This window comes from Heterocephalus glaber, unplaced genomic scaffold (genome assembly GCF_053883595.1).
Source record: "Heterocephalus glaber isolate CG9 unplaced genomic scaffold, H.glaber_assembly_v1.0 deba00001532, whole genome shotgun sequence".
NCBI classification, from domain to species: domain Eukaryota; kingdom Metazoa; phylum Chordata; class Mammalia; order Rodentia; family Bathyergidae; genus Heterocephalus; species Heterocephalus glaber.
In genome coordinates, this window is record NW_028258330.1 from 4690495 (window position 1) to 4711237 (window position 20743).

General features: G+C 46.3%; 1 pseudogene; it reads right to left on the bottom strand.

Moving 5' to 3' along the window:
• Window positions 1-127: 127 nt before the first annotated feature.
• On the bottom strand, window positions 128-18988 carry LOC101702265 (trinucleotide repeat-containing gene 6A protein-like; annotated as a pseudogene).
• Between the last annotated feature and the right edge of the window lie 1755 nt (window positions 18989-20743).

The following is a 20743-nucleotide window of genomic DNA, read 5'->3' on the forward strand; positions in this document are numbered from 1 at the left end:
TTTCAGGGAAAACAAAGTGGAGAATGTGCAGAAAAGGGCTGTTCCCACAGGTGGCCCTGGCTGCAGGTGGCATAGTGCTCCTTTCCTTTGAGTCTTGAGGTCACAGGTGGAGGCTACACCTAAGGCGTTACATGGACTCTCCACCTCCACCCAGGTGGTCAACAGAAAGAAAAGCATTAATGGGGGATGGGCTGCTAATTCCCCGGGGGTCATTGCTGCTTGGGGGACCCCACAGGCTTTTGGGTCCCCCAGAGGGAAGTGCCATGAAGGCCTCCACAGTTAGTTCCCAACAGCCCAGCACCATTCCATTGACTGAGATGGGTCCTGCTGGAGAATGAGTGGGAACAGTCCAGGGAGCCCAGCCAGCTCTGGCTGGACCGAAGAGACTGCCAGCCAGGAGAAGGGGTCAGGGACTGACTCTGTGCAAAGAAACGACTGATCTCTTCACTGGCAAACTCAGCAAAAATATTAGTGTTCCCCAGTACACACATGTGCAGAGACTTTTGTGCCTTCACTACCTCTTCTTTCGAACTGTAACAGACCAGAGCATTTCCGTGCAGGAGGTTCAGGTGGAATGTTATCAGCGGGCCATGCTGCATGGACAGGGTACGCAAGGTGGCGCCTTCAATCTGAGGTGTAAGGTTTTTCAGAACAAGCCAATTTGTTATTCTCCCTGAGCTGCTCTCACCTCAGCTGGAACCTTGGGTGTATCTGGTGTCAGAACTTCCCCATTCTCCACCTATGAGAAGGGGAGAATTATCCCACGTAGACAAAGGTGGCTTCTGACCAGTCAGTTCCAGAGGTGGGTGGGAAGGAGCAGTGATTTTTTTTAAGTGGCAGAGGAACCTTCTGCAGGTCTTGAGCCAGAGAGGTGTTTGTAACTGAACCAGGAGACCATGTCAATTTGGAATCACTACTTCTGGCTGAAGTGCTTTGTGCTGTACTGCTGAGGGGAATGCTGTAGTTGGAGGCACAAATGGATGACCAGGCACTAGTTGAAGGCAGCATGGTGTTCAAGGATGAGGATGACCCACTGTTTCTGTCCCTGAGGTGGTCAACTTCCCGAACAGTATTAATTGAAGATTGTTTTTTGGGGTTTTGTTTTGTTTTGTTTTGTTTTGTTGTGGTGCTGGGGATCGAACTCAGGTCCTTGCGCTTGAGCAGCAGGTGGTGAAACTACTGAGCTAAATCCCCGGCCCCTAAAGATTGTTTATGACACTGCAGGAGTGACGTAAGGGTCAGTTTCTGGGTCAATGTTTGGATAACCTTTCCATGGTTCACCAGGGTGAAATTCTGGTGGCCAATTAACTCTGCTTGAGCCATTAGGTGATTTGGCACATGGCCAGCCATCTCCTATGGCGCCTGGAGGACTGGCTGAAGTACTGCTGTTCACAAAGTCATAGGGAACAAATGGAGATTCTTCCAGCCTGAAGCCACTTGAAATAGTACCATGTTTGCTGGAGTTTTGATCCAAAGATGTGTTCACAGAAATGCTGTCCACTGTAGTCCACTTCCTTAGTCTTGACTGTGGCTCTTAAATACTGTTCATATTTACATTCAAGTTTGAGTTTTCCTATAGGAAAGTTGCTGAAAGCATTTATTGGTGATGGCCCTTTTTGCAGCTCCGGTGTAATGTGGGGCATGACATTGTCCAGGAATGACTTCATGGCTGGCTGATGGAGCCACTGCTGCTGAGACAGCGGAGTCTGCTGCTTCACCAACAGGTTTGGATCAAGTTGACGAGACTGCTGCATCATTTGCTGCTGCACATTAAGAGGTCGACCCTGCTGGTCTTGCTGCTGCCGGTTACCGGAAGGCACGCTTCTCTGACTCTGCATCCTTTGCTGCTGCGCTAACAATCACTGTAACTGGGAGATCTGAGAAAGGTGGTTTAGTTGGGATACCTAGTTCAGCACAGCTACCTGAGGGGAGAGTAATGGAGGAAGCACATAAGCATGGAGATTAGGCTGAGATGAACTGAGAGGTTGTGCTGGAGGCTGCTGCATGCCCCGGGGTTGTGCTGCTATGTTTCCAACACCAAACATACTGGGATTGCCGTTCTAACAGAATTCAAGTTTTGCATACCCAGCCCTGCTCTGGAGCCAAGGGCCTGGTTAGGTAGTGCACTATTTGAAGGGGGAATCTTCATGCTTTAACTGGACATAAACTGCATGTTTTGGGATTCATCTGCTACAATGCCATCCTTATCAAAATAAGGATTGCGTGCCATGGAAGACTTTGGAAATCTGAGACCAAGAACCTGGGCCTTTCCCAACCGTTCCATTGTAATCACCAATATTTAAGCTATGTTTATCTATCTCCATTTGTTTGTCTTGTAAAGGTCCATCTTATTGCTCTGTATATTTTCTTCCGGTGAGTCTCTCGAAAAACTGATATTTGAAAACCGTTTAACAAATGGATTTATCCATGCTTCTTCTTGCTTGTTTCCACCTTTCATCATTCCCTTCGATGACATTTTCTTGGTATATGGTGGCCAATTTAAAGATGAGTTAAGCTCTTGAGATGAGTTACTATCCCACATTCCAACTTCTACATCCTCTTCCTCTTCCCAGCCATCAGGGCGATTTCCAGGCAATAGCATATCCTCACCACACCAACCATCTTGCATAGATTTTGGCCCTGCTAAGATTTCTTTGTACGTCTTTGGTAGCTTTAGCTTCCAGTTCTCTCATGTGTGTAAAGTGCACGAGCAAGTGGGGCGCGGTGAACGAGGCTCGCGAGCCTCAAGCCCTCCGCAGCGCCGCGGGGAGAAGCCCGAGCCGCTACACCAATGCCATTTTCTATACCGACCCGCTGCCGCCCGCCGCCACCGCCACCGCCACCGCCGCAGACCCCAGACCGGAAGTTTCCCGCTCGGAAACCCCTTCCGGGGGCGCCGCTGCCGGCCGCCCCAAGAGGGAGGCCCTAGCAACTGGGACCGCAGACCTGGCAGGACCTTGACAACCGTTCCCCTGCGAGGCGCGTGGCACCCCCGGAAATCTCCCGGAGGTCTCAGCCTCCCGCGCCCCGCGGGTGGCCAGTGTGAGGAACCTGGGGAGCCCTGAGCCCAGCCTTCCTCCTAGCGGCCGCCTCTGGTCGGACTCGGTTCCCTCCCCTCCTCCTCCTTCAGGTATTTCGTAAGCACCTACAGTGTGTCACATAGGTCACATGCTTGGCACTGTGATTTAAAAACCTGCGTCCAAGGTTAAAATATGGATTACATTTCAGTGACGAGATCTCTGAGGGATCGGGATCAGTTCTTCAGATGATCCTCTTAAGTGTGAACTTGTCCATACCCAAGTGACAGCCCTCAGGTGACTGTGTCACCAAGTACAATGCCAGCAATGTCACCATATCCATGCAGCTGCCCAGCAAGGTTATCTGACCAGCCCCCAACAATAATCTCTCCACCAGGAAGCACCATACTCAGTGGGATTTCTGCTCTGGGAGTTTGGAACATACTCATCTTTTTTCTGGTTCTGGCAAAAGGAATGGACCCACCCTCAAAGCTCAAGCACCTTTCTTTGGGAAAGGATGGAGAGAGTGTGGAGCTAGGACTGAGCGATGAGTGACATTTGTGCTCCTTGAAGTTTCCCCTAGAGGAGAATCAACTCTGCTCTGCCCAGCGGGACAATGATGAAGTGGAGCTTGGTGCTGCCCTGCCATCCTTCATCCTCATTGATGGTCCTTCTGTCCCTGCTCGAAGGCTGAGGGCAAAGCAGGCTGACCTGGTGTGATCTGGTCTGCTTAGCTCAGGACTCCTTAGGAGCACATTAATGACACCTGGCACTGGACAACTTCTTGTGGGGCAGCTATGTACACTGTGGGGTGTTTATCAGCACTCGTGGCCTCCACCTATGAGATGGCAGTAGCACCCCCTAACACAAAATGTGACAGAGACATCTCCAGACTTTTCGGGGGACAAAATGAGCAACGTTCTGGCAAATGCTTCACACTTGGCTTTCTAGGGGAAAAGAGTAAAAACCTTGATGTGCAACATTTCCTATTCCTGTGGTCTAAACACTCCCATTGAGGCCAAGGCCAAGCTGCAAAAGTGATTCCACAGTTTACAGCACACCATAAAACAGTATCACACACACACACACACACACACACAAGCAATGGATCCTCATAACCTTGAGATCATACAAAACAGAAAAAGGTAGCAAAATAGCATGGAAGTGAGGAGTGATGATATTTACCTTTGTTTTAATATAATGCATTTAACCATAGATTTACAAACTTTAATTTATAATAATGGTGGTGTTAAACAACTGATTTGCAATTCCTGGATATTTAAGAGTCCGTCCTCAGGAGCTATATACGTCCATTCCGGAGGTAGGAATCATGCTCAACAGTTGGGTCATGGGAGTGTCCGTGAGCCCGGAACAGACCCTGCCAACAGCTGAAAACTGCAGAACCAGGAAGCAAGTCTGCAAGAAAACTACAGCCTGTAGTTCAAGATGGCACCCAAGATTTGCCAAGGCCTAAGGCTTGACAAACACTAGCTGGGTACCAGAGCCTCATTTGCTTTTAGGAGACCATGTCCCCAGCTTTTGTCCTTTGCCTCATGGGAGGAAGACAGCATTATTAGCTTCCAAACAGACAACGCAGAGTTTAATCTCTTCGTTTTGTTGGAATTTGAGATTCTCTGCCTCCAGGGTTTGTCTTTCAAGTGATAAGATAAGTTATGAAATAAGGATAGAGAAGCAAAACTTCATAGCTCTCTGAGGGCACTGTCTTGGTGGAATATCTTGAGGCAATATCAAATTGTAAAAATGTATTCCAAACCAGAGTTGAATATCAGTCATTTACACACTAGTAAAAATGCAAGAAACTAAATGTCTTCTTCTAGAGATATATGCTGCTACTGCCTTGGTGTGTAGGTCTTCTGGCTGCAGATATTTTGGGTGTGGCTATCGCTCTTTTGTTTTCTGTTTATAGCTATGTGAGAGGATGACAGTCTATTATGAAAAGTGAAACATTGTGAACTTCTCTCCTATCCTACAAATCACTTGCTTTGTATGGCCAGCTGCTTCACAATAAGAAATCTAAAGACTGAAAGAAGTTGAAAAACTCTGGGAGAGAAGGGGGAAAGGCAATGGAAAGCACAAGGCCAAAGCCACTTCCCCCTGGACAACTCTGACCACGCAGGTTGATATCCAAGTGTCATCAGGCAGTGGGCCACCATTAGCAAAGGGGTGATAGGATCCCAACACAGCTAAAGTCTCCCCAAACCTAACAGGGAAAGCAACCCTCAAAATAATGTAGCATAAAGAGTCCCATTTCTTGTAGAATCCCATGAAACTTTCCCAAAAATTGTAAAATTCTAAACTCAGCCACCCCTTAGCCCCCATTACCCACAATCTCTGGGGTGGAGAACCCATTATGGTTTATACCATGGATTATAGGGGTGACTGGATTATAGGGGTTGCTATTAGAAGATGGAGTGTAGTGGAAGAAGTGGGTCACTGGGGCATGGCTTAGAAGGGTTTATTTCCCTTCCTGGCTGCTCCCTTCATGCTCTGCTTTCCTGCCACCATGATGTGAGCAGTTCTTCTCTGCCAGGCCCCTTTGCCGTGTAGTCTTCTTGGAGCTAGCCTACTACAGACTATAACCGTGAGCCAAAATAAACCTTTCCTCCTTTAAATTAGGGGTGTTGGCTATTGTGTCCCAGTGACTAAAAAAGTAACTAAGACAGTACTTTCTGAAGCTCCTCAGCAAACCTCAATATGTGGCCAAATATGGGAATTTGGACCCTACTATATGGAGGCTTGTAAGAAATCTGTCCCCCAAGACCCAGTGATAATTTTACTATTTAGAGATGAAGAATAAGATTTATGTATAAGGAGGGCCATCACAGTAATATTTACACCAGTAAAATATTAGAAGCAACGTAATTACCCAATAGGGGATTAGGTCAATAAACTGTGGTCTAGCCTGAAATGAAATCCTTTGTAGTATGTCACTCATGGACTTCTACTTTTCTGGACATGGGGAATTCTCATGATATATAATTTATAGACCCAACTGTATGTAATATATACACACAGGTATATATGGTTAACAATATTAATAGAGGTAGGCTAAGGTACAGTTTCTGGGCTTTAGAATTATGTGGGGATTATTGTTTCTGTGTTCTTTTCTGTATTCTTAAGCTTCTGTAAGGTTGCAAGGAACAGGAACATGGGAACATGGTCATTGCCATAGTTTGGAGAGGGATGATGGCCCCCAAGGTCCCATTCATGAAGCTTGGTCCTCTATGTGATGCTACTGAGAAAAGCATAGACTTTTAGGGGAGTGGGGCCTTATGGGAGGCCTTTAGGTCACTGAGGATGTGCCTCCAGGGCGGCTCTGGGACCCCACCCATGCCTTCTCTCTTTCTCTCTGCTTCCTGAGTTATACTGTGAATCATTCACACTGGTACACACCTCCCACCATTGCCAGCTGGAACAATCACCAGAACTCAGAGCAATGGGGCTGCCTGGTCTGGGACTGGAACCTCCAGAACCATGAGCTAAATAACCCTTTTCTCCTCATAAGTCAGCTGCCTCAGGGATTCTGCTGCAGTAACACGAAATTGACTGATGAATGCAGCAACACTGGTCAATGGTGTGAAAGAAGGGCAGGTTGTGCAAAGTTCAAAGAAAAGGGGCCAGGCCTCAGCAGACTGGATGGACATGCAGAAGGCAGGCTCTCTGGGGTGAAACAAGCTCAAACAGTGTAAAGATTGTCTTTGCTCCATTGGCCAACATGGCTTCGCTATGTTGGTGCGATGACTACTCGCCATTGCTGCTTCTGCTTCTCTTGGGGTTGCCGACCATATGTCTGGGTTTGAACTGAGCAGGAGAGGTTGTGATTGGCATAATCAATTGGCATTTAGGACCAGTACTGTTAAACAGACCTCTTCAGCCAACCCCTCAACAGTTTGCTTTAGGCAGGAACCTTCTCCTTGGGCCAATCAGTTGCAGCTGGAGCAGTAGAATCCTCTGTTTGGCACATGGGAATTTTTCTTAGCCCACCCTTAATGGTACATGGGTTCATGTGAAAGTCATATATTAGGAAGTATTCCTGGAAAACCTGGTAGGGAATGGAAAGGGGGAAGCAGGTGGCCAGTGTGCCCAAGGGAGTTTGGCTCCGTTCCATAGGGAAAATCAGAAGAGGCATCAGAGCTCTCCAAACTATGGGAATGGGGGAGGTGATACCAAGGCAAGAGCTGGAATATGTGTACCTTACTGCTGGGTCTCCATGTGTCCTTGGCAATCTGGAGTCAGCCACAAAGACCAAAGGGGGCCCTTCATAGAATGACCCTTAATTCTTTGCCTCAGGAGTCTGGATGTGCCCTGAGCTTGCCGCGCTGCCTTGTTGCTTCTTTATCCTGATCTTTGATACAGGAACCCTTGGGACATCAGAGGGGGAAATGACAATCTGATTGCTGAAGGATGTCTTACCACCCTTGATGAGGCACACAAAGGGACTTTCTGCTCCCAGCCATGCCTCTGGAGTATGGCCAACACCCACAGCGACTCCCTCCTACTCACTCCTTCCTCTCTCTCCAAAGGATGCTCAAGAACTCCACTTCCTCCCCCCATTCCTGGATCCTCCCCCACAACTTTTGTGTCTGTTGGAACAACATTATTCACCACACACAGGTGGCTGCTCATTGAACCTTTTCTTCCATTTTCTGTTCTAAGTGTAGATAATTATGCATGTCAAGTTAACACGCAGAGGTAAATATTGTAATTTGGCTTCAGGGGTATTACACATAATGTGGTTTTTGTTTCCTCCACCTCACCAGCTAAACAGAGATCACTGTGTCTCCTCCTGGAAGGGCTTGGAATATTCAGGAAGACACATAAATAAGGTTTTTAATTTTTAAAAAAAATCATTTTTGAGCCCTGCTGCTAACATCCCTCCTCTTTTGAATAGCAACATTATTTGTGACATCCGGTGGCAGGCGAACTCAGCCCATGAGTCAGGCACCAGCAAACACATGCTCCCATGCCAGGATGAATGACAGCAACCTCACGATCACACTCGGAGTGCCTTATTCACAGGTTAAACAGGAAGCCTTCTCCAGAGGCTCCTAAATCAACCAAGCAACTGGTTATTGTCAATTACCATTTATGTTTGAAAAATGCAGGGGTCATTTCCCATGACTTCCCACCTTGCTGCAGGAAAGGGAGGTCATAACCCACTGGCTTCTCCCTGGGCCTGAGGGTGGCATTCAGAAGGACCAAGTTAATGGAGTTGCCTAAGCTAATAAGGCAAGTGACTCAGCAAGACAGAATTAGAATTTGGGGCTGGCCTTAACTTCCTGGGTACCTCCCTCAGGACCGGAAGAAAGGTCACTGTTTCCCTCTGGCTCTGGAATGTATCCTGTGATTCTCCCTACCTACCTGGCAAGGCATGGGCTGAAAGTGTGTCCAGCCCAGGGCCGGCTTAAGTTTATGACCGGTAAATCTGCATCCATTGGAACATTTGCTGAGGGCCCAGGAGCTGTACCCACAGAGGGGCATCCACCCAAAGGTGATTGGAAAGAGGAAGCACTTATGATCAGTGTCTGTAGGGATAGCTATGAGGGTCCCCCTGAGGGTTGGGCTCTAGGGTGTGGTCACTGCTGCCCAGCTGTGAGCCATGAGCAGAAGCCCTCTCCTCTGGCTCCGTTTCCAAAGTCCTGCCTTGAGGATGAAGCCGAGGCTGACTCCCTCAGAACTGGTGTTATATGGTGCAGAATGCATTTCCATTGGAGTTTAAGGAATGTTGTGATTTAAAAAGAAAAAGCAGGGCACCTGGGAAGAAAAACAAACACATTATTTTAAGTTAATTAAATGTTTTATTTAGTACCTGCCAGGTGCCATGTATCGAAGGGAATATAAAGTTTAATAAATTCCCCAATTCAGGGGGTTTATGATTCCACAGGGGAAAGAAGTTTGCAAACAAGCAGATAAAAAGTAGAATGTGGGAGGAGATGGAGGAGCCAAACGCAGCCACAGCTGCACAGCTACTGAGCCTGGTCCCGGCTGGGGCTGACAGGCTCTACCAGAAGGTGATGCCTGTGCAAGAGCATCTAACAGAACTGCAGCTTCTCCAGCACTTTCCACATGCCCCGAGCTGTTGAGAGCACTTTACCTCTGCTAAGCCATATAACCTCACTCAGTGCCATGAGGAGATGATGGTTGTTAGTCCTACTTTACAAATGAGTAAAATGAGGCACAGAGAGGCAAAGCAGAATATCCATGCACTCCACCTGGAAAGCACCTTCCTTAGGGTGAATTCTTGCCTCCTTTCATCTCTTCATTTCTCTTCTTGCAGCTATTAGTGCCAGACTTGGACCACACACTTGCAATTCAACCTGCTAAGTACATACCAGGTGGCAGACGTGTCCCACTCAGGGCACTACAGGGATCATCAGCAAGGACCTCAATTTGGGCTCTGCCATCCAGGAGCCCAGGACCAACAAAGAAGATGGACACAGATACAGGGGCAACTCTAATTCATAATGGAATGAATGCTTTCTGGGCCTTTATGTGGAAAGGATAGTTTAATTTTAAGGAAAGTTTCAACCTGATGATTAGTGATATGCTCATCGGTTTTCTGTGACTATCACAAGATAATTAAGATGATCAGCTTATGAAGAGAGAGGTGTTATTTTAACTCATGGTCCCAGAGCCTCTAGATCAAAGCTGGTTGGTCCCACAGCTTTAGGCTTGTAGCATGGCAGCACATCGTGACAAGAAAACACGATGGAGCAAAACCACTCATTTTCTGGCCAGGAAACAAAAGAGAACAGGAAGGAGTCAGGTCCTGCTATCCCCTCCCTTGGAGACATGCCTACAATGCCTTAAAGGCCTCCTACTAAGCCCCACCTCTCAAAGGTCCTAGAACCTCCCAATAGCACCATACAGGGGACCCAGTCTTTAATAAATGAGCCTTTAGGAGACATTGCAGATCCAAATGCTAATAAAGCACTCTGCTTCTTTTTTCTTATCTTTAAAAATTGCTTTTTCTTCTGATCATGAAAGTAAAAAATCTTTGGAAAAATTCAATGAGAATAAAAAGAAAATTAAAATGAATCATGATCTCACCATCCAGAGAAACACATTATTATGTGTTGTTATATTTCATTCCAATCTCTTTTATCTCTAGAGACTTTTAAAACACACCATTAGAATTACACTGTTTATATAAATTTGTATCAACATTATATCATGAGCATTTTCCACTGTTCTAAAAGTTGTTTGAAATATGATTTTTAAAGGCTACATGACTTGCTCATGCATGGACATGCCATAACTCAGCCTCTCATTTTATGGTTGGAGGATATTTATATTTTACCAGGTTTTGCTGTTAAAAGCAATAAGGCAGCATCAACAGTTGCATAGTTTTTCCCTCAAATCTCACACTGAACCTGCCTTCTGTAAAAATGGCTCAGCATGTGTAAGAAGTTTTGAAATGTCTAATTAAACCATATCCAGTCTTGTTATTTTGACATCACTGCTTTAGGAGAAGCCAGGTTTTCTGGACCATGGACTCCCAGCTACCACTTGTGCCTGGGAGAAGCTCTTCCTCATCCTGTTGCCATCTTGTCCTGTCCTTTTGGCCTTTGGTGATCCTTGTATCATCTTGTCACACCATCTTGTTGCATAATGGTCAAGTAGTCACCAGTAGCTCCACTTGTACCCTAAGTATCAAAAGTCTAAGTGAAGAATAAGTTTCTCTTTGAAAATAGTTCTCATCAAGAGATTAGAAATGAGTCCTTTGAGCCTATTTTGTGTCATGTATCATGTACATGATGTTCAGTCAACTGTGAAGGCCAAGGATACTGGCAGTCAGATCTGTGTCTTCCATCACTCAGCTATGATATAACAGTCAAGTTATGCATGTACTTGGCCTACCTCAGGTCCACGTGGTTAATCACTTTTTTGCACTCCAGGGGAGGAGTCACATAGAGAGAAACAAAACAGGGGAGGTGGAGGGGCTGAAAGGGTAAGGAGCAGGGGGACAGGAAACTGAACTGTACACTAGGTGGTATGAGAATTGTCAGAAGCAAAATGGAGTCACTTGTATCAAAGCATCCTAAAAATAAAATGAAATAAATAAAACAGGGAGGTGTTGAGGCAGGGAATCTCATACACGTGTTTGATAACAAGAACTATCACAGAAGACTCCTGCAGGACCATAACCAAGCATAAGAACACTTTTCCAAATGTGTGTGTCCAGTAATGGTTCAACCTTGGATTAACTTTTGATCCTGTGGCCAAGAATTATTGTTTCAAAACAACATTTAATCTTTCTCATTTTGTCTTCAAAAGCTTCCCTTTACCCAATCCCCCTTGAAAATATCCAGGGCCCTTGATGTGCTGGTCTACATTGCAATGCTCCCTGCTTATTCCCAAATAAATGAAATGTCATTCTTTAGTTGCTCTCTTTCTCCCCCACCCTCTTTCTCATCAGTATCAAGGTAAACCCTTACCAAGAAGGTGACACAGAAGAGACAGAGTGAGCAGCCACATGAGTATTTGAGAAGAGCTCCTCTAGCAAGGAGAGTTGGTGGAAGAAAAGATCCTGAGACTGAGCTGTGCCCATCCTGCTCTAGGGACATCAAGGAGGCCAAGGTGGCTAGTGTGGCACTGGGAAAAGGACAGAGAAAAGGATGGGTAAGAGCTGAGGAGTAACCAGGCCAGATCACACAGGGCCTCAAGATCAGGATGTTGCCTGAGCATGATGGGCTCAATCAGAGGGCTTGAGCAGGGAGTAGAACTGTTATGATAAAACAGATCACCCTGGCTGCTGGGTGGAGAAATGACAAAAGGGAGTGGGGAGCAGGGGTAAGCAGGGAAGCTGTGAGATCAGTTATGAAACTCCTGAAAATTCCAGGTGACCAACAAAGGTAGTTCAGATCCAGGCTGTAGGCAGAGAATTTCAGAAATGATCAGATTCTGGATTTATATTTTAGTATATGAGGGAAGTGATAAAGGCTCAAAATTTGAACTAATAGAAGAATGACATTGTCTTTACTGAGACAGGGCACATTACAGGAAAGAACTTCTGGGATGGGAATGACAGGAAGTTTGGCTTTGGACACTGCTATTGACAAAATGCCCTCTCCTTATCAATCCCTATGGTACAAACCAATTCCCAACATGATGGTGTTTGGAGGTGAGGGTCTGGAAAGGGATTAGGTCATGAGGTTAGAGCATTCATGGATGGATTAGTGTCTTTGTGAAAGAGAACCTAGAGGGCTCCTTCATCCTTACCACCATGTAAAGACATAGCAAGAAAATGGCCATCTATGAACCAGGAAGAACATCCTCATTGAACACCAACCAGCCAGCACCTTGACCTTGGACATCCCAGGCTCCAGAATAGTGAGAAATAACTTTCTGTGCTTATAATCCATCCATCCCAGAAATTCTGTCACAGAAGCTGAGCAGGACAGGCCTGAGTGCTGGCAAATGATTATTCAATATCCAAATAGGATGTGAGCCAGCCTGTGGGGGCCAGGTGTCTTAGAGCCTCATTCAGTACACAGGAAACACACATGAGGAATAACCCAAAGCTTCTCTTTATTGCAACACTGAGTTCAGAGTAATCAAAAGTCCTGTCTTTCTGACTTGAATAACAAATATCTATCATAGCCAGCTCATCATTACCCTGGAAGCCTTGGCTCATCTTGAATGACTATACTCAAGAGTTCAGGCTACCACACCTTCCTCCAGGTTGGCCCAAAGACTCCAGGTGGACTAGACTTTTATCTATCTTCTTTGTCCTAAAAATGCACCCTATGGAGCTGCTGTCATGGCAGTGGCCAGAGACCAGGTGGGAACAGGCAAAGCCAAGTGAGGTGACATGTATGGTTTAAGAAAAAAGGGCAACAATGCCCATCACACCCTCACACTAAGATTCTGCCAGATGCTTCTGATTGGTAGATATAAGTGACCACCTGAATGTCCACTCTCCCTACCTATAGGATGGGGGGCCCAAGTATGAGACACCAAGAGCAATTTCTCAGCAAAGTAAGACTGCCAGACTCTCGGGTCATAGACATCTGGGTATTTTTGCAAAGGCCATACATGTGGTCCTCAAGTAAGTGAACTTACTCATCTGGCAGGAAAAATCAGAGCTGAGAAGAAGTGGACCAAGAGTAGAAAGAGACAAGTGGCTTTTGTAGTTCATGAGGGTAGGTACCTCATCACTCCATTCACTGCAGAAGCATGAAAGGACATAGGAATGGCCCCATATGGTGCAGTCAGGAAAGAGGACAAAGAAGAGATAAACAGCATCCCAGCAAGGCAGGAAACAAGTTCTAGTCAGAGCAACTGCTGCTTCTAGAATGGAGCATGTGCAACATGACTCTAGAAATAGTAAGGCTAAAGAAGAAATCAGTATTCTTCTCTCCTGCTCAACATGTAGAAAGATTTTATCGGCTCTTGGAGAACCACCATCCCCCTGTTGCCCCAGGGTTGTAAATACTAATATCTTTGTAAGGATAATTGTTAAAACATTAATACTAAAACAATTAAATGTGGTGCTTAATATTGGCAATAGTGGTTATTACTAGCATTGAGAGCTTGCAGAGCCTAGTCCCTGTCTCAAGCCCATCAATTTGTTTAATCCTCAGCAATCCCAAGGGCACCTCCCCACCTCCATCCTTCTAGATTCCTTGTCCCCTCCTTCTGCTGGAAGCACTTGTTTCCTCCAGCCCTCTGTCTTCTCTGTTGTAAGTTTCCACAACTGGCTCTTCCCCACTGTCCTAACCCACTGAATGTGCTCATCTTAGTCTGTTTGACCTGCTGTAGCAAAGTACCAGAGACTTGGTGGCTTAAACAACAGACATTTATTTCTCACAGTTCTGGAGGTAGAAGCTCAAAATTAGGGTGCTGGAAAGGCCAGGTTCTGGTGAGGACCCTCTGGTGCAATACAGACTTCTAACTTAGTTGTCCCCTCACATGCAGAGGATACTGATGCCACTCATGGTGCTTGACTCTCATGACCTCATCACCTCCCAAGGTGCCACCTCCAAGTACCATCACACTGCAGGGTAGGATCTCAACATACAGGTTTGCAGAGAACACGGAATTCAGGGCACTGCACACTCACTCAGCCCCAGGGTCCTCCTCATCCCCTCTGGTGTGATCACAGGCCCTTCCAACCAGGCATGGCAGACTGAATGTGGGATTCTTTGTAAACCCACTGCTCCCAAGCATTCTTTAATGCAGTCTATGGGGCCCAGGCCAAAGCTCTTAGAGCTGGTCATCCTTCACACACACACACACACACACACACACACACACACACACACACACACACACACATACCCATACCATCTATTCCAGCACAAATCCAGCCTTCTCTTTCCTCTGTAACCAAGGCCATCTTCTCTCACTTGGGTTCCTGGGCTGCTCTCTTGTTTCTGCTCTTGCCATTCTATATCAGGCAGCTTTCCCACTGCTGAACACAAAGCCCAAAGCCCACAACTTAAAGGAAGAGAGGTTAAATATGGCTCAGGTTTTAAGGGGATTCACTCCCTGGTCAACTGGCTCCAAGACAGGAACTTCATGGTGGAAGGGTGTGGTGGACCAACGTGGCTCAGTTCATGAGGGCTGGGAAGCAGTGCAAGGGAACAGTGCCAAAGAGAAAGGGGCCAGGGACCAGACAAAGACCCCAAGTTCATGCCTCTAAGATCCATCTAGATCCCCAGAAGGGTGCTCCCCAAGTCCTCAGATGGATCCCAAAGCCAATCAGGTTGATATTCCACACTAACTGCCACACCTTTATTCCTGACCTACTAGAAATCTATCTCCAGCACAGTAGCCACAGTGATTCTAGCAGAATCTAGGCATTCAGAGCTGGTCTTTCCTCTGCTTAAATCAGAGCCTTGGTGAGCTCCTATCTTCCTCGGTGGCACTCAGTGTCTCCACTGTGCTCACGGCCCCTGCTATGGCCACCCCTGTTTCCACAACCACATTGCTTGCTCCTCTCCCCTCTTGCCCTGGCCACTCACAAAGGCCTCCTGCCAGGGCCCAGGCACTTCATGTTTACCTGGTATCTATGTGGCCCACTCCTTCACTGCTGAACAATACATGGCCTCCTACATTACTTCTTCTGACCATCCCTACAATGTGGTCACCCCCCTCTCTGTCCTGCTTGGCAGTGTTCACACATCCATCACTCAGTGTGCATAGTAGGATTACTTGTTCATTTTTTTATTTTTTTATGGTCTCTCCTCCCCTTCCTACTCTGCAGTGTAAGCTCTGAGAGGTCTAGGACTCTGCTGTATTCACCCCTGTCCTCCCTGTCAGTGTGGTGCCCATACTGGCTGGGCTCAGTAAATCTCTGACAATGACTCAATGTCCCTCAGAAGCCCCAGAGCTGAGTGGGAAAGTAGGAGAACTCTGCCTGGGTGGGGAAAATAAGCAGATGCATGATCAGGAGAGTATCTCAATAGGGTAATAATACCAATGAGATTTCATCTTTTTTACTAAATATCATCAGCAATAAAACATTTCTCCTCAAACATTAGACGACGTTCAAAATAATAGCTGTAGTTATTGCTGCCTTGTAGTGACTTACAACCAAGCTTCAATTTGGTATGTTTTCATGATGTCCCCTTTAATAAATATTACATTCTAAATGGAAGTTAATTTGGAGAATTCTCAGTAACAGAGTTGGCCTCTGTCACGTGTGCACTCAACAGCATGGATGTGCTCCCAGAGTAAGCTCACTGTAGCTTGGAATCCTTCCTCCTGCTTGGGCCTTGGGACTCAGGTTGGGCCTCCAATGCCTGCATGGAGGTGAAACACCTAGAATGACTGGCAACAGCTCAGGCCTTGTCAAGAACAGGACACAGCTGGAGCACCCATGGGAGGTGTCCTGATTTTGTTTGATGAGTGAAAATTTAAGTTTATACATGAAATATTTCACCATATTCTAATGATACCTTCAAAACTGTACTTTAATTCTTCTTTTTAAATTGCTGATTGGTTTAAAACTAAAGAACAAGAGAAGGGATGTATAATTTTTTTTTTCAGTTGTGGGGATGAAACCCAGGGCCTTACACATGCTAGGCAAACAGAGCTCTACCATTAAGCTACCCTCCCAGCCCTCAGTGACTATTTTAACCACTACAGAGTTATGTTGAATTATTTTGCCATATAGAGGAGAGAGTGTGAAATAGGTACACTTGCAGGCAGGAAGTAGCATCATCAACTTTATGAACATTTTACAGATGAGGAAACTGAGGTAGAGTAGGCTTTCATACTCTTACCCAAGTGACATAGCTGGAAAGTGGCAGAGCAAAGGCTCAAAGCCAGCCTTCAGTGACCACCTGTCCTTGAGGTGAGTGAGTATCCACTTAGCCCTGCCATTGGTTGACCCTGGGATGCACAGTTTTATTCATAGCTAAGTGGTATGTGTTCTGCCACCTCCCACATGCTTAACTGAATTACACTGAATTCTTCAAACCTCTGGACCAGTGACTCCATTCTTAGTAAGAACCCAAGAGCAGGAGTCCATGCTGAATGAAAGACTTACATGAGTGTTATTCATGGCAGCACAGAAGCCAGGCCCAAGAGTGTGCATGTGTGATTTTATCTACACGACTTCCAGAACAGAAGTGAACTGATGGGGACAGAGGTGAGAATGGTAGTTCCCTGTGGGGAGGGTTGAGAGGGTGGGGAGCAGGGAGAGGTTTCGGGGATACTCACAGAGTTGGAATTCCAATCTGGGTGCTGGTTGCACATGTAAAATTTTATTGATCCAGATTCTCCTAAGTGTATTTTAGGGATTTAATCTATGTTATACCCCTACAGAAAAAGGAAAGATTCAAACAAAAGAATCCCCCAACCATTGCAAAGGAGAAGTACCAAGCACTGCAAAGAAAAACTACCTGGACCAAGTCAGCAGCTGACACTTCTGGTGCCTCTCCCATACCTGGAGAGATGGCATCAGGGTGGGCCTGGCCTATTTCCTGCCGAGTCAGCCAGTCCTTCCTTTGCCTTCCCATTATGGAGAACGGAGGAAGAGGCCAGGCCTGAAGGGCAGCAGGGTGGGCAGGAGGCACCTCTGTGCTCCTGACCACACCAGCTGTCATGGTCAAGTGGTCAAGGACGTCGCCCTATTTCCAACCACAACAGGAACACATTCATCAACAGCTGGCAGGACTGGCCAGCTCAGGGCAGGCCAGGGCTTCATGGGGCCACTCTGCACCATTCAAGCTCCCGACACCATCCCACAAGATGATCACAATGGGGCATACAAGGATTGGGACTGATCTGTCTTTCCTCTTCTGCCCCCTCCAGAAAGTGAAGCGCAGCTGCTTTGGTGCAGCATTTACAGAGGAGTCAAGAGGCCTTGTTATACGGGTCCCAAGCACACACACTGCTGCACAGGCACCTGGGTGCATGGTGACCTTGTGACCCCCGCTGAACAAAATGAAATTCACCAGGCTTTCCAGCCACAAATGGAGCCATTCCCTTGCTTCCTGAGACTGCACCCAATCCTTTCTTACAAGACAGTCTGACCTTTGCAGCTCCAATCCCAGTTCTTGACAAATGAGAGATGTAATTAATGGTCTCCTTCACAGTTGAAGGTATAGAAATGGCCACTGTCTTCTAAAACTTCAAACACATTTTCAAGACAGCCTGAATTTTGTCTCTCCTGGATTGCAGTCCTGATAAGCCCTAAATAAATGTATTTCTGCTTTGTTCTCCGTGAGGTTGATTTTATCTCAGCCAACAGTGTATTTCATTTTTCTTGTCCAAAACCTGACCACACAACACCACTTTCTACTGGAAATGGCTTTCCATGAGAAATTCTTTAGCAATCATAGTAAAATTTTTTCTATCTACACTTTGCACATGTCTGTCGCTTCCTCTAAAAATATGAGGTGATTTCCAACTGAAAAACATTTCTGACTGAAGAAATAAACTGAAGGTTTTACTCAAATGTTCACATTCCCCTATGCCCTGCATGGATGCCTAGTCCAGCAGTTTGAGTCCACAGCCCTGGGCTCTTAACCAACTGATGTCCACGTCTCCCAAACACCGTTACTTGGGGATGGAACTAATGCTTGGAGATAAAAAGTGCTCAATTATGGGTATTGCTTTGGAATTTTTTTAATATTTAGGATGTGATTCCAAAAAAACACAGCAAGTCACTTATATGAACGATTCCACAGAAAGTTTAGTTAGCACATTAGTTGCAAGTCCTCACTTAAAGAAGACAGAGATTTTTAATTTGCTCTGGCTCTGTCCCCTACACTGTGAAGGTGCTCCAGACATCTCCACCAGCTGCTCCCTGGTGGCAAACTTGGGCTCACTCCACTTCAGATGGGAACCATGTAAAGCCGCACAAAAAGCAAACCAAAGACAAGATTTTCTGTTCATTATGGAGCAACCATGCCTAGAGGTTAATAAATGTAAAAGGATGAGATCATGAGAATGAGCTAAAGGCATATGGCTACTTCTCAATACCCAGCACCATTTAATTATTCAACCCCAGTTCCCCAAGGACTGAGAAACTGGTACAATCTGAAGCTCTGGCCCATGGGTGGAGTAGACTGCACCCACTATCTCCCTCAGTTAGGGAAAACTCAGTCATTTTGTAATTATCCCAAACCAAATTAAGGGTGGGGAGAAGGGATTACTTAGGAGAAACCACTTTTTCCATTTTCTTGGGAACCCCTGGTGCATTTTAGGTTGGCGAAAGGTGTTCGTTAATGTAAAAGAACACACTTTACAGCTCAAAGGGCTCCAAACCCCAGAGCACAGGCACTGCAGTTATTTGACAGAGGTCTCACGCTGTCACAATTAGCACAATAGAGTGATGTTCCAATTTAGGAATGTCTTGGGAAGGAAATCAAAAACAAAATCAAGCCAACCCCAAGCACAGGATCAGAAATCATCACAAGCTGCAGCTCTGGATCCCTGCCTACCTCTTGGGTCCTGGGTCCCTCCAGGGTGGTCTCCAGCTCCAGCAAAGCCATTGAGTGGGGTACAGCTCCTGCAGAAGGGTCTCTTTTTCTGCCCTCCAGTAGTTGGCACAGGTCAGCTTCAAAGCCCCTCTGAGTACACAATCCACTACTCACCAAGGGTTACAGGTGGCTCACGTAGACTCCTACAAGCCTCCTTTCAACACATGTTCATTCCCTCTCCCCAGTGCCTCACAAGCTGCCTGGGGCAGAATATGGGCTCAGCAAACATCTGCTGAATTAAATTTTGAAAACAAGTATTTGATTCCCATACATGGAAATCAGATAAATGTAGAGTAGTGCTGACTTCCAGGTGGGTCAAACCTACTGGGGACATGTGAGGGAGGATAAACACAGCAGCACCCACCATTTTCCCAAGCCACCCTAGTCTGGTGGTACAACCTGGGCTGCACACCTCAGTGATATAGCAACCTATGACCTCCTTCACCAGCCAATCACTGAAATTAATTGCCACATTCTCCACTTCCGTTTGCCAAAGATAGCCCTGTCTGTCCTCTTGAACAGCACCTGCCTCTCTCCCACCATTCCTGATGGAGCACCCTGATCTTGAGGTTCCCAGGGCCTACCCTGGCTGGCTGAAATCTCTGTCCCCCTGTCCTTTTTCACTCCAGTGGTCATCTGGGACATCTTTCCTACACAAGGCCACATCCCAGGGCAATGCCCAGTCCCAGACTGCTTTGGGCTTCAGAGCCTTACAAAGCCACTGATGAGGGAATAGTTTCCCCTCACTTCGTTGGGTAGTCTGGTTCATTTCAATTCCCCACCTCTAAAAATTATGCTATGCATCCTCTTCATTTGGACTGGAAAACTAATCTGCATCACTCTTGAAATCTACTAGCCCCCTGCCACCCACCACAGTCCTAGACTAAGCCTGAGTACAACATAATCTCTAGCAGGGAAATGCCTAACCTGTGTCTGCAAATCAGAGTACTAAATGACTTTAACTGAAAACCCTAAGTGCAGGTGGTACAAGGGTCAGCTCAGAAGCTCCATGATGTTCTTCTACAGTTCTATTTTGTTACCAGCTACCTCCCTACCAGCCTGATATGGCTGTTTCCAAGAGGTAGCAGGGGGCAAAATCTTTGTGCCCACCTGATTCTTTCTTGTTAGGAAGAAGAGCATTTCCCAGAGCCCTCCCGAAGGCCTCTGTTTCCATCCACTGGACAATTAATATCCTTATGGTAGAAACTGAGCCCACCTCTCCCAAGGACAGAGGGTCTCCTCTCAGAAGAACAAAATTGTATTCTTTTATCCAGGGATGTGGAGGAATATTTTTGCATAGGTAAACAAGTGCCTGCAACAATAAAATAAGTGCCTACAACAAAGGGCACTGATGATCTCACATAACAGGAAGTTCAGAGAAGGCAGCTCCAGGGCTGATTAATTGACCAGCTAAACAATAGTCCTGTTTCTCAGAAGGATAGTGAAACATAAGTGCTCCACTGGGTGATCTGGTTGTTGTGTGTGCATCATAGAGTGAACTTACACAAACCTAGGCAGCATGAGTCAGTCACTCAATGTGGCCACTTGGAGCAAGAGACGCCATGGATATGAGATGTTTGGGGTTGTATCCAATGTAATGTGGCACACTGTTATAGTAAACATCTTTATAAGTAGAAGGAGTGCACCCCCAAAATACCAATAAAAAGGGTAGTATAAGCCAGGCATGGTAGTGCAGGCCTATAATCTCAGCACTCTGGGAGGTTGAGGCAGAAGGATCACAAATTCAAACCCAGCCTGGGCAACTTA